The sequence below is a fragment of the Triturus cristatus genome, chromosome 1_2 (genome assembly GCF_964204655.1).
Source record: "Triturus cristatus chromosome 1_2, aTriCri1.1, whole genome shotgun sequence".
Taxonomy (NCBI): Eukaryota; Metazoa; Chordata; class Amphibia; order Caudata; family Salamandridae; genus Triturus; species Triturus cristatus.
This window is the reverse complement of record NC_140580.1, coordinates 908,702,252-908,715,568: the sequence shown is the minus strand read 5'-3', so window position 1 is coordinate 908,715,568 and position 13,317 is coordinate 908,702,252.

The window sequence follows — 13,317 nt, the reverse complement described above, 5'->3', positions numbered from 1 at the left end:
AGGTGACATCAAAATTGCCTATCTCAAAACCACCTGGTTTTGCAAGGGGGTCACCTGGGTTTTTGGCCCGGTGCTCGGCGGCCATCTAGGGAAACCTACCAAACCCATACATTTCTGAAAACTAGACACCCGGGGGCTTCCAGGGAGGTATGGCTTGCGTGGATCCCCCAACGATTCCTTACCCAGAATCCCCTGCAAACCTCAATTTTAGCTGAAAAATCACTTTTTTCACACATTTTTGTGTGGGAAAGTTGTGGCATCACCGGGCTCACTCAAATTTCCCACCTCCCAGCGTTCCCCTGGGTCTCTCGGTAAAAATGGTGTCTCACTTGTGTGGGAGGCCCAAGTACCCGCGACAGGCAAGGGCCCAAAACGTAGTGATGCGACATCAAAATTGCCTATCTCAAAACCACCTGGTTTTGCAAGGGGGGTCACCTGGGTTTTTGGCCCGGTGCTCGGCGGCCATCTAGGGAAACCTACCAAACCCATACATTTCTGAAAACTAGACACCCGGGGGCTTCCAGGGAGGTATGGCTTGCATGGATCCCCAACGATTCCTTACCTAGAATCCCCTGCAAACCTCAATTTTAGCTGGAAAAAATCACTTTTTTCACACATTTTTGTGTGGGAAAGTTGTAGCATCACCGGGCTCACTCAAATTTCCCACCTCCCAACGTTCCCCTGGGTCTCCCGGTAAAAATGGTGCCTCACTTGTGTGGGAGGCCCAAGTACCCGCGACAGGCAAGGGCCCAAAACGTAGTGAGGTGACATCAAGATTGCCTATCTCAAAACCACCTGGTTTTGCAAGGGGGGTCACCTGGGTTTTTGGCCCGCTGCTCGGCGGCCATCTAGGGAAACCCACCAAACCCATACATTTCTGAAAACTAGACACCCGGGGGCTTCCAGGGAGGTATGGCTTGCGTGGATCCCCCAACATTCCCTTACCCAGAATCCCCTGCAAACCTCAATTTTAGCTGAAAAAATCACTTTTTTCATACATTTTTGTGTGGGAAAGTTGTGGCATCACCGGGCTCACTCAAATTTCCCACCTCCCAGCATTCCCCTGGGTCTCCCGGTAAAAATGGTGCCTCACCTGTGTGGGAGGCCCAAGTACCCGCGACAGGCAAGGGCCCAAAACGTAGTGAGGTGACATTAAAATTGCCTATCTCAAAACCACCTGGTTTTGCAAGGGGGGTCACCTGGGTTTTTGGCCCGGTGCTCGGCGGCCATCTAGGGAAACCTACCAAACCCATACATTTCTGAAAACTAGACACCCGGGGGCTTCCAGGGAGGTATGGCTTGCGTGGATCCCTCAATGTTTCCCTACCCAGAATCCCCTGCAAACCTCAATTTTAGCGGAAAAAAACACTTTTTCACACATTTTTGTGTGGGAAAGTTGTGGCATCACTGGGCACACTCAAATTTCCCACCTCCCAGCGTTCCCCTGGGTCTCCCGGTAAAAATGGTGCCTCACTTGTGTGGGAGGCCCAAGTACCCGCGACAGGCAAGGGCCCAAAACATAGTGATGCGACATCAAAATTGCCTATCTCAAAACCACCTGGTTTTGCAAGGGGGGTCACCTGGGTTCTTGGCCCGGTGCTCGGCGGCCATCTAGGGAAACCTACCAAACCCATACATGGGTGGTTTTGAGATAGGCAATTTTGATGTCACCTCACTACGTTTTGGGCCCTTGCCTGTCGCGGGTACTTGGGCCTCCCACACAAGTGAGGCACCATTTTTACCGGGATTTCCCAGGGGAACGCTGAGAGGTGGGAAATTTGAGTGAGCCCGGTGATGCCACAACTTTCCCACACAAAAATGTGTGAAAAAAGTGATTTTTTTCAGCTAAAATTGAGGTTTGCAGGGGATTCTGGGTAAGGAAACGTTGGGGGATCCACGCAAGCCATACCTCCCTGGAAGCCCCCGGGTATCTACTTTTCAGAAATGTATGGGTTTGGTAGGTTTCCCTGGATGGCCGCCGAGCACCGGGCCAAAAACCCAAGTGACCCCCCTTGCAAAACCAGGTGGTTTCGAGATAGGCAATTTTGATGTTACCTCACTACGTTTTGCGCCGTTTCCTGTCGCGGGCACTAGGCCGACCCACACAAGTGAGGTACCATTTTTCTCGTAAGACTTTTGGGAACGTGGGGTGAAATTTGTGGATCCACGCAGATTCCGGAACTTTCCACGACAGAAATGTGGGGAAAATGTGTTTTTTTGGACAATTTTTTAGGTTTGCAAGGGATTCTGGGTAACAGACCCTGGTGGGAGGCAGTCAAGTCACCCCATCCTGGCTTCCCCTGGGTGTCTAGTTTTCAAAAATATATAGGTTTGCTAGGTTTCCCAAGGTGCCCGCAGAGCTAGGGTTAAAAAACTAGTGCTAGGCACTTTGCCAAAAAAGGGTAAATTTTCACTGCGATATTGAGTTGTGACCACGTTGCGTTTTGCGCCGTTTCCTGTCGGGGGCACTATGCCTACCCACACAAGTGAGGTACCATTTTTATCGGGAGACTTAGGGTAATTCAGATTTGTAAAGGAACCGTTATTATCTATTGACTTTCAATGCATTTCTGCCTTCCAAATGAAAGACATTGTGTAAAAAATAAGTCATTCTAAAAAATGACTGGGAATACTCATACTAGCATGAGAATTATCAACTTCAGAAATGTGCAAATATCTACTGTTTCTAAACTCTATATTTTGTTCCCATTTCAGAAATACATAGGTGTCTTTCATACCGATTTTTCCATGTACACATTTTTACAGAATAATTACTATATACCCGGTACATAATAAAAAAACATTGCAAGTTGCTGCTCAGTTTTTGGCTCTGGGCTCGTCGGGTTCTTGGTGAACCTACAAGTCCTATATATCCCCACAACCAGTAATGTCCAGCGGATGCAACGGTATATTGCTTTCAAAGAGCAGTTATAATTAGAAGAAGTTACAGGTGAAAACGTTGACACAAAAGGCTGTTTTTTTCAACTAATTTTCAATTTATCCTATATTTAACTGTTTGTTTCTATAAAAAAACCTTGATGGATCTACATAAATGACCCCTTGCTGAATTCAGAATTTTGTCTTCTTCTCGAAAATGTATAGCTTTCCAGGATCCATTATTGCTTTTGTACCGATTTCTGCCATTAACTGGAAGGAGGTCAAAAGCACAAAAAATAGCAAAAATAGGCTACGTCCCAGAAAAATGCCAAAACTGTGTAAAAAATGTTGGGTTTCTGACAAAAGTCTGGTATCCCCGAAAAGCTGGGAAAATGGTGATTTCAACCCCAAAAACCCTTTTTTGATAACATTTGCAGGGAAAAACCCAGATGCTTTCATTTGCATCCTGTTTTTCCAATTTTTCTGCAAAAAAAAAAAACTTTTGCTGTATTTTGGCTCATTTCTGTGACCCCTCCAGGGGAATCTACAAACCCTGAGTACCTTTAGAATCCCCATGATGTTGGAAAAAAAGGACGCAAATTTGGCGTGGATACCTAATGTGGCCAAAAAGTTACAGGGGCCTAAGCGCGCACTACACCAAATAGCCAAAAAAAGGCTTGGCACAGGAGGGGGAAAAGGCCTGGCAGCGAAGGGGTTAACAGGATAACAAACTTGTCCCTTGTTATCACATCTCCATATCTTATGTCTGCATTCTTCTAAAACAGAGGTCTTCAAACTGTGGGTCATCCACCCGGCAGGTCAAGTCTGCATCCCAAGGGGGAGGCGAAATTCCTCATCATCTTGTGCTATAAGGCCAGAGGGGAGCTGCAGAATGAGATGAGAAGAGGAGAGCTGGTTCTTAAATAAGACCTTAAGGGGAATATTCTCAAGGAGCTATCACCGAGTTATCGGCACTTTATCGCAGCCAAAGTCGCGATAAAATTACCGCCCCATTCACAAGCAGGTGCAAACAGCCAATACCACCAGTTTTCCGGTGATAGCATCCTCAAAAAACAGTGCTACGGATGACCCCGGCAACTATCGCTAATGTGATGCAGAGTAGGGGTTACCGTGCAAAAAGCCCAACAACACCACTCCGCAACATTCTTAACGACCAGCCAGATCTGTGATAAGAACACAAAACAGGCGATAAGGCATGTTATTAGCAGGAAACTAACACCTGCTCTGACCTGGTGCAAAGCTAGATGACAACAGCAGCCAAGGGAGCACAGCCCATAGGCAAACAGATGCCCCCGAGCAACTGAACATGCAGCCTGGAGCACCAAGAGGGCCAGCAACCCCCCCCCCCCCCCTCCCCCCGATCCCATCCCCCTTTCTCCCTTCGGACAAAGTGAATGCACATCAACTCCACAAAACCATGACCCAAACAAATCTCCTGAAGTCGCACAATCACAACACCTAACATACAGGTGTGGCCAGAAAAATTGAAACACACACCCGCATCATATAACCAAAAAAAAACCTTTATTATAGATAAAGCAAAAAAAAACAATCAGGAAGTGGCACGGCGGGTCTTCTCCGGGCATTCCATAAGTCACAGCCTGCAAGACAGAAAGACAGATAAGAAGGTGTGTCATGCACCCATCAAAGGGCAGAGAGCGAGAGAGAGAGAGAAAGAGAGGGATAGAGAAAGGGAGGGAGAGGGAGGGAGAGAGGGACAGAGAAAGAGAGGGAGAGAGAAAGAGGGAGAGAGAGGGAGAGAGAAAGAGAAAGAGAGAGGGAGAGAGGGATAGAGAAAGAGAGGGATAGAGAAAGAGAGGGATAGAGAAAGAGAGGGAGAGAGAAAGGGAGAGAGAGAGGGATAGAGAAAGAGGGAGAGAGAAAGAGAGGGAGAGAGAAAGTGAGAGGGAGAGAGAAAGAGAGGGAGAGAGAGGTCCCACTTCTCACCTGCAGCCACCGGTGTGTCTCCCCCATGTGCCGGTACACACTGCAGTCCCCCAGGTCACTCATTTGAAACAGTTGCCAGAGAAATGAATGGCAGAGTTCATACAGTAGCACACGCCATCATCGCTTGCCGCATCCCAGCCCCTCCCGCCGCCCAGTGGTGATTGCCCGCCCCTGCTCAACCAGGCCTCACTGCTCACCTTCTGACACCGTTGTGTCTTCAAGAGGGCACACCACGTGCCGGTGGGAGCACCAAGCCCGGGGCCCGTGACCATGGCACCCTCCACATCAGGTAGCCACACAACGCGTGCCGCCAGGTCACACACATGATTCTGGGTCTTGATTTCGCAATGGCAGAGAACACATCCATGCACAGGGCATCATTGCAGGCTGCACACCCACTAAGCCCAATAGGTGCCACAATCTCTGTGAACCGCGAGGCGATGCCACGTGTCGGTGGGCCTGCACTGCCCGCTGGCTCAGGCCTACACTGCGGTCCAGCAGGGCTTACACCAATGCCACCATTCCGGACCGCCTGGATGGCGCATCATCGCAGGCTGCACACCCGCTCAGAGTGCCCCTATCTCAGTGCATCAAAAGACACCGTCCCGTGGTGATGTGCCTGTGCCTGCCGCAGTGCATCCGGTGCCACCAAGTGTGTGCACCGCTAGCCATGGACCCTTTATGATTGAGTCCCATGGTGTGGACGCCATCATGTCACCACCGTCCCTGGGAAATGTGACGTGGCAGGGCCCTAGGCCCTCATGCATAAAGGATACCCACATGGAAACACCTATTTGGAGAGTGGAAATAGCGGCCAGCACGTGCGACAGGCCCTTTTTATTGGTACAAACGGGGGTGGTGATGGACGGAGCATCAGAACCAATCAAACACTCACACCCAGTCAACAGATCCGGGTTTGATCCATCACCGTTCTTTAGCCCACTCTGCCACCCCAGTTCAGACATGGCCATATGCAAATCAGTCTGACCCTGTGCCTCATGGGAACAGTCCAGCCCGAACTGCCAAGCCATGCCTTCCCTGGACCGGAAACAAGCTTCCTAGGACCGGTTTCTGGCATTTCAGCCGTCTTCAGCCAGGCTTGCTTGAATCCAGTGGCAAAGTGAGCAAGGGACTCACGTCTGAGCATACCCTGCCAACTTATGGCAAACAAAGCGGTACAAAAGGGGGTGGTGATGGACGGAGCATCAGAACCAATCAAACACTCACACCCAGTCAACAGATCCGGGTTTGATCCATCACCGTTCTTTAGCCCACTCTGACACCCCAGTTCAGACATGGCCATATGCAAAACAGTCTCACCCTGTGCCTCATGGGAACAGTCCAGCCCGAACTGCCAAGCCATGCCTTCCCTGGACCGGAAACAATCTTCCTAGGACCGGTTTCTGGCATTTCAGCCGTCTTCAGCCAGGCTTGCTTGAATCCAGTGGCAAAGTGAGCAAGGGACTCACGTCTGAGCATACCCTGCCAACTTATGGCGAACAAAGCGGTACAAAAGGGGGTGGTAATGGACGGAGCCTCAGAACCAATCAAACACTCACACCCAGTCAGCAGATCCGGGTTTGATCCATCACCGTTCTTTAGCCCACTCTGCCACCCCAGTTCAGACATGGCCATATGCAAATCAGTCTGACCCTGTGTCTCATGGGAACAGTCCAGCCCGAACTGCCAAGCCATGCCTTCCCTGGACTGGAAACAAGCTTCCTAGGACTGGTTTATGGCATTTCAGCCATCTTCAGCCAGGCTTGCTTGAATCCAGTGTCAAAGTGAGCAAGGAACTCACGTCTGAGCATACCCTGTCAACTTATGGCGAACAAAGCGGTACAAAAGGGGGTGGTGATGGACGGAGCATCAGAACCAATCAAACACTCACACCCAGTTATTGGCAGGGTCACATGTCCTTTGACGCCGGTGCCGAATGGGTGTGGTGTGAGTGTGAACCAGCCGTGAGGGAGTGGCTGTGGCATGCAGTCAACTAGACCTGTGAGCAGCAGATCCTTACAGGGAAGACCTGGGACATGTAGCGTTGTCTTGCTCGCCCTGTGAGCGTGAGCAGAGTGGGCTGGCCTGGCGTATGCCAGTCCAGCGTAAGGGTGTGAACAATGACCCCAGGGCTGTGGGCATGCTTCAGTTCGGGCCTGGACAAGGAAGTAACAAATGCGTGTATCCCCGTTCTAGTGTCGGCGGCACGCAATCGGCAATGTGTTACCCTGTGACCCAAGTCCCACAACATGAGCAACATGGACGCAAGGGGGAATCACTGACCCTACATTCATCCATACCTCCACACTTGTAAGGTCAAAGACATGACACATCATTGCGTAAATGAATGTTTAATGCACATTCAATGGAGTGTTGTAGCTGGAGCAGTACAGGGCCATGCAAACCCCACCTTGCAGCGTTGGCCTGTGGAGGGCCAGCCAGAGTCCTTCAGGGAATGACAAGTACATCAGTAGAGGAGGAGTACAGTCCGCAGTCTGATATCTGTGTCATTGGTGACCAAACAGAATATGGCAGTCCATGTCGAGGTCCAAGGTGAGTGACGCTGAGTGCATCGGGGGACAGTGGAAGGGGATGACGCAGAGGGCAGAACCAAGCAGAAACAGGCCATATGGTGGACAGGAATGCTACCGTTTCCTTCTGACCACGAGGGCGGATTCATCCGCATCTTCGTCGTCTGCTGTTTCAGGTGCCTCACATGTGGGTGGTGGTGGTCTGTCTCCAGCACTGTGTGGCAGTGACACCACAGGGGCCAGAGGTGGAATGTCCGCCGCACTGAGTGGCACTGACAGATCAGGGACAGGAGATGTGTATGTAGTGGTGGCAGCAGCATGCATTAGCGCCAGGCCGTATGGCAGCAATACCATGAGGATGGTCTTTATGGTATTGAGGGACCCAGCTACCTCTTGCTGGTGTGCGGCCGTGTCAACCGCTGTTTCCGCACACTTCTGCTCTCTGTCCTCCAAGAGCCTTCGTATGAGTCCCAACTCCTGGGCAAGCTCGCTGGAGCCACTATGACTGGACAGTCGTTCTTGCCTCTGAGTCAGGACGCTGGCGATATCAGCCATGGTTCATTGGAGGGCATGGAGTGGACTGTGGGTGTTCGTTGGGGACTGTGAGTGGTCCCTTATGGGACTTAGACACCCTCATATGGCGTCTAGTTTGTCTGCCATGCGGTCAAACCCCACCTGCACCTGTTCGGCCAGCTTCTCCTGGCACCCCAACACACGGAGTTGGAAGGCCATGTGTTGGTCGTGGGGGTCCTGGGAGGCAGCCGTGGTGGTGGGTACTGCCTGCTGTGTGTACTGTGCAGCGGGTGGGTTCTCCTCGTAGCAGCTGGGATGACCTACTCCTGGAAGTGGGCTGCGGAGACTCTCTGTGAGCTGTTGGAGGGTGTCGGAGTCAAAGGTGTGGTTGTCCTGTTTGTCATCAGAGAAAAGAGGTTGGGACTGCTCTGCAGGAGGAGTTGAATGTCCCTCTGCAATGTGAAGGGGAGATGCAGTTTAACATTGTGTTCACATGTATGTTGACGCATTGTACATGTTTACATACAGACTGAATGACAGTGTACATTGTGACTGTTTGTGGGGATCTGCCTATATGTAGTGGGACAGTGGACATTTCGACCACATCACGGATGTGCGTTTGTACTTGTACATTGTCAACACACATTTCCCTGCAATGCCATATGTGATTGGCCAGTTACAGCACACAAGCGGGACCAGTTGTATCCTCTGTTCTGTTGTGGACGTGTTGCGGATTGTGCCAAATCTTTGTCAATGTTGATGTGCTCTGCATGTGATTTGTGTGCCACATTTTGGGGGAGGCGCCCCTGCAGCTCTGATTTGGCTGCCCTGCATCCCTTACATGCGGTGCGCCTCTGACTTCTGTGCTTATACAGTGCTGGGATGTTGCATTCTTGGGTGCATTGGTATCTTGGTGGGAGTTGTGGGTCTGGGGCATGGTTTGTCTGTAGATATGCTATGCTTACTTGTGCATGTGTGCCATTGTGCCCATCTCCCCCCATCCCCCCAGTCCTGGTCGTTACTCACCCTGTTGCTGTTGTGTCCTGTCCTGTTGAGCAGTGTCTGGGCCCCCAACTCCTGCCACCGTCCCCCCACTGATGACTGTGGACACCATTTCCTCCATCTCGTCCAGCTCCTCCTGTGGCGCTGGACTGCTACCTCCAGTCTGCATTGCTGCCTTACGGTTGTTTGCGAGTTTCTGCTTGGTTTTGCGCTTGACATCATTCCAGCACCTCTTGACCTCTTCCATTGTCCTCTTCAGCACACCGACTGCATTCACCTTGTCCACGATGGTCTGCCATATTCAATTTCTAGTTCCCAGTGACACAGTGGAGGTGATGAACAGTAGTTGATGGTGTTCTATCACCTCCATTATCAGGATCCTGTTTTCCTGCGGACTGAACCTTTTCTTCCTACTCTTATTGTCCTTGCCCTTCCCTGACCCCGAAGTCCCAGGCTGGTCCTCCGGGGGGTTTGTGGGGTTCTGGTTGTCCTCTGCACTTGCTCCGGCTGTCTCCATTGTGCTTCGCTGTTGTTTGGCTTTTGTATGGTTTTTTTTCAACTTTTGTAGTGGCTGGTTTTCGCAGATTGTTGTATCGCGATTGGCATCATCGCCACTTTTTTCGTGTTGCGGTTTCGCATTTTTGCGGCGTTGCGTTGATTTTAACACGTTCGTTTGACGCGTTGTCATGGGACTATCGCAAGGTGCTGCCAGCTTGGGAATACCACGTTAACACAGAGTTATTTTCCCTCGATAGGCTGCGATGTGAAGAGATGCGCAATGCTACTTGTGTGGTAGTTATCACACGTACTTGAGAATATCCCCCTAAATGTTCTTTTTTGACATGGCAGTTCTGCCTCTGTTCACTTTTATAATAATTTAATGATAGATTAGACATTTCAAGTATCGTTCAGGTGACGGTTTCTTTCGCTCTTTTAATGCTCACATTGACAAAGTAGAAATACATTTTTTGTACCTGTTTTGATTTGAAAATATTAGCCATTCCATTAAAATACTGACAAATTTAGGACCTGGCTCTTCGAATGACCCCAACAGAGCTGGCCACACCCACCCAAAGCGCCTTGAGACCCTAACAGGTGAGTAGTACGCTCTACAAAACCCTGATTGATTTATTGACCATGTAGTAACTCTGCCTGCCAGTAGAGAAGCTGTGTGTGTTTGTGTGTGTGTTAGGGATAAAGGAGGCAGGGGGGTTGATCTTCTGAACAGTAGCCCAGGAAAGGGTAGCCAAGTGCAAGTGTTATTTTCTTTCAGCAAGGCAGAAGAGAAGTCTTTTGGGGCCTCAGAGCAATGATGAAGAGAAGGCAGGGATGTACAAATTCCCTTTTTTAGCATCTATTGTTTACAGTGATTCCAAATGGATGGCAGCTGGTATGTAGCACTATGTAGAACAGGATAATCATGTGGCAGGGGGACAGCCTTCTGGGAGTCTCAGAGCAATAGCCCTTGGTGGACGCTCAGTGGTATTTTTAACATCTGTTATTTATAGCCATTAGAAATTCCAGACAATATGCAGCACCACATAAAATAGGCTAATAAAGGGAAAGAAGGACTGGGGGTCTCAGAGTGATGTCTCAAAGGAGTGTAGTAGGTAAAGAAGCTATTTTAAAAAAAGATCTTTGTAGGAGTGAAACTGTCAATAGTGTAGCAAGTGCATGAGATTAAGGGGCCAGCTGCACCAAATTAAAACTTGTATTTTTATTTCCAAACTAGGGGATGTGGAGGCAACTTTACTTGGTGGTATTAAAGCCCATGGTGCCAATCCTACACTGCGGATGCACCAATGCAGAGTAATGAAAGGCAGCGATTAGTGCTGCCTTGCGTTACTTTGGACAGAGCCACGCAAGGTGACTTTGCTTGGTTTAGTAAATCTCACTGAGCCCTTGCATTAACTTGCATGACACAAGGGCTTCGTATAGTTGGCCTCTAGTGTGTATTATGTACTAAATAAAATAGAATCCTCAAATGATTTAATAAGGCCAGCCTATGCCTCACACCTTCTCCCCCCCATCTCGACTATAAAGTTTTGGATGAGGGCCTGACTTGAACAGGTTATCCTATTTCTGGAACACCTTGAAAAAGCTTAAGCTCCAACTAAAATATGCATGAGTCTTTCAGACCCTTCAGAACCCTTATACTCTCAGAAACCCAAAAGCAACAAATACTCCTTCCCCAGACAGCGAAGGAAATGGAAGTAAAACAGATCCACCAATAACCTCTTGCTGGTAAAGATCTTACGCACAGCACATTGGCAGATCACCTTTCAAAGCTAAGTGCTATATCAATGGTGGAATGCGGTTTATTAGTAGGTGTAGGTAGGTACCTGCCACTAGTATTAAGGCTACAATCTCAATATAAGATTCAGTCAAGGTCTCAATAAATGATTCCCTTCCTCAACCCTTGGTAGCTGGCTGCGAGCAGGCAGGTTTAATTTAGGAGACAGGTGTGTTAAGTATTTAAAAACACCAATACACCAACCAAGTAAGACACAACACACAATAAAATCCGACACCCATTTATAAAAATAGGAAATATTTGTATGATTAAAATGACACCAAAGCGACAAACATCCAGTGTAGGGAACTAGAGATGTGAACTTTTAAAGAATAAACTTTCAAGTGCATTAAAACAAAAGCGCAACTTAGGACATCTAGTCACACTACACCTGGACAAAGTCAATGTTTCAGGCCGACCCTGAAGGAGCGCGGGTCTGATGCACTGAGCGGTAGGGCCCTGTCAAGTTTTTACCTTCAGACGTAGTCGGTTTTTAGGAGCTTTTTCTCTCAATGTCGAGCAAGACACCTTAGCAGGCTGGGTTTCAAGTTGACGACGGTGACTTGGTTCAGCATGGGGCCTCAGTGAAATTCTGGAAGTCTTGAGCTTCAGAGCTTTTAGAGGTACGAAACTGAAATCCAGGCCTGGTCGCAGTTCGAAGTCAGCAGCTTGACTCTCGACGACGGGTCGGTCAACTTATGGTGCTTTTTTACCAAAAATTCTCCAAATAATCTCAAACTTCTGGATCTTTTTCCTGAAGGTCGTTTTGATGTTCCAGAGTGTTCCCAACACCAATCCAAGGTTCCTGAATCTCTAAGTTGCTCCTCGGGACATTGGGACTACAGTTCCCACAATGCGCCTGGCCAAATCCTTAAAAGTGTGTGGTTAGCTGGGTTCTCCTTGTTGGAGATGATGAAGGTGGAGCTCTTTTAACTTGTTGCTTTGAGGGAGTCGACTCTTTTAACTTTCCATGCAAGGCAAAGTCCTTTTTGGGCTGAAGACCAAACTGTGCAGCAGGTGCAGTCCTTGTGGTTGCAGTCGCCTCTTGTTCAGTCCAAGGGTCCAGCAGGGCAGTCCTTCTTCTTGTAGTTTCATGGCAGGGATCTGAGTTGTTGGGCAGCTCTTCCATATTTATCTGTGCTTCTGAGGGGAGAAGCAGGGGGGCACCACTGACCAATGGGGAACCTGGTGACAACTTCCTTCGAAGTGTAGCAAATTCTTGTCCCAGAAAACACTATTCAAAAATGGAGAAAATCTCTCCTGGAGCTTAGGGTCTGGCTAAACCAACCTACTGATGTGGCTAACCTTCCCTAACACTTCCCTTTTAACTCCTCTCCTAATTCAATTACTGGGGCTCCTACCTGGCTGGGGGTGCATAAAATGGGGGTGGTCCTGTTCCTGCCCTAAACTGTCATTCCTTCTTTGAAGACTAATATGACTACCCAGCCCCCTTCCTGTCCTGTTCATAGCAGCAGCAGTAGTTCTCCTTCCGCCAGATGTTTCCTTTGTCTAAATGCAGGCCACTTCACACCTCATCAGAACAGTTTGGCTCGGCCTGTCAAAGGCTGGGCAGTCAGGAAAGGCTGCTAGAAGGCTGGATTTTGGTTAATTAGAAAAGCAAGTTCTATAACTTATTTTCTGTAATAGTTATAATAAATCTAACCTTGGCAAGTTGTTGGATTTATCATGACTATTCTTTGAAATCTTATTTTAGCTCACTCCTTTCAATAGTTATACTTTATTAAAGTATTCCCACATTAGGGTATGGAGCTGATGTGTCACAATGGGGAAAAACAAAATTGGCAGTTTTTTCCTCAGCAGGGCTTATAAAACATAATTTATAATGTCACTGCTTATTGTAATATTGTATCCTCCCCATGGGTCACCTAGGGCAGACATTAGGGGTGATTTAAACTACCTTATTTGTACATATAAGACATTCGAAGAACCTTTTATTCCAAAGTCGAATGTGCATATCATTTTATTTTGAAAGCAGCCTGCAAAAGCAGGGCTGCCTTTAAAATGACAGCAGGCAACACAGCAATTCACTCTTAAGTGCATTAACTCTACTGGGCCTCTAAACCTACATGCCCTACCGGTGTTTGAACAAAATATCGGAAACATAAATATCGT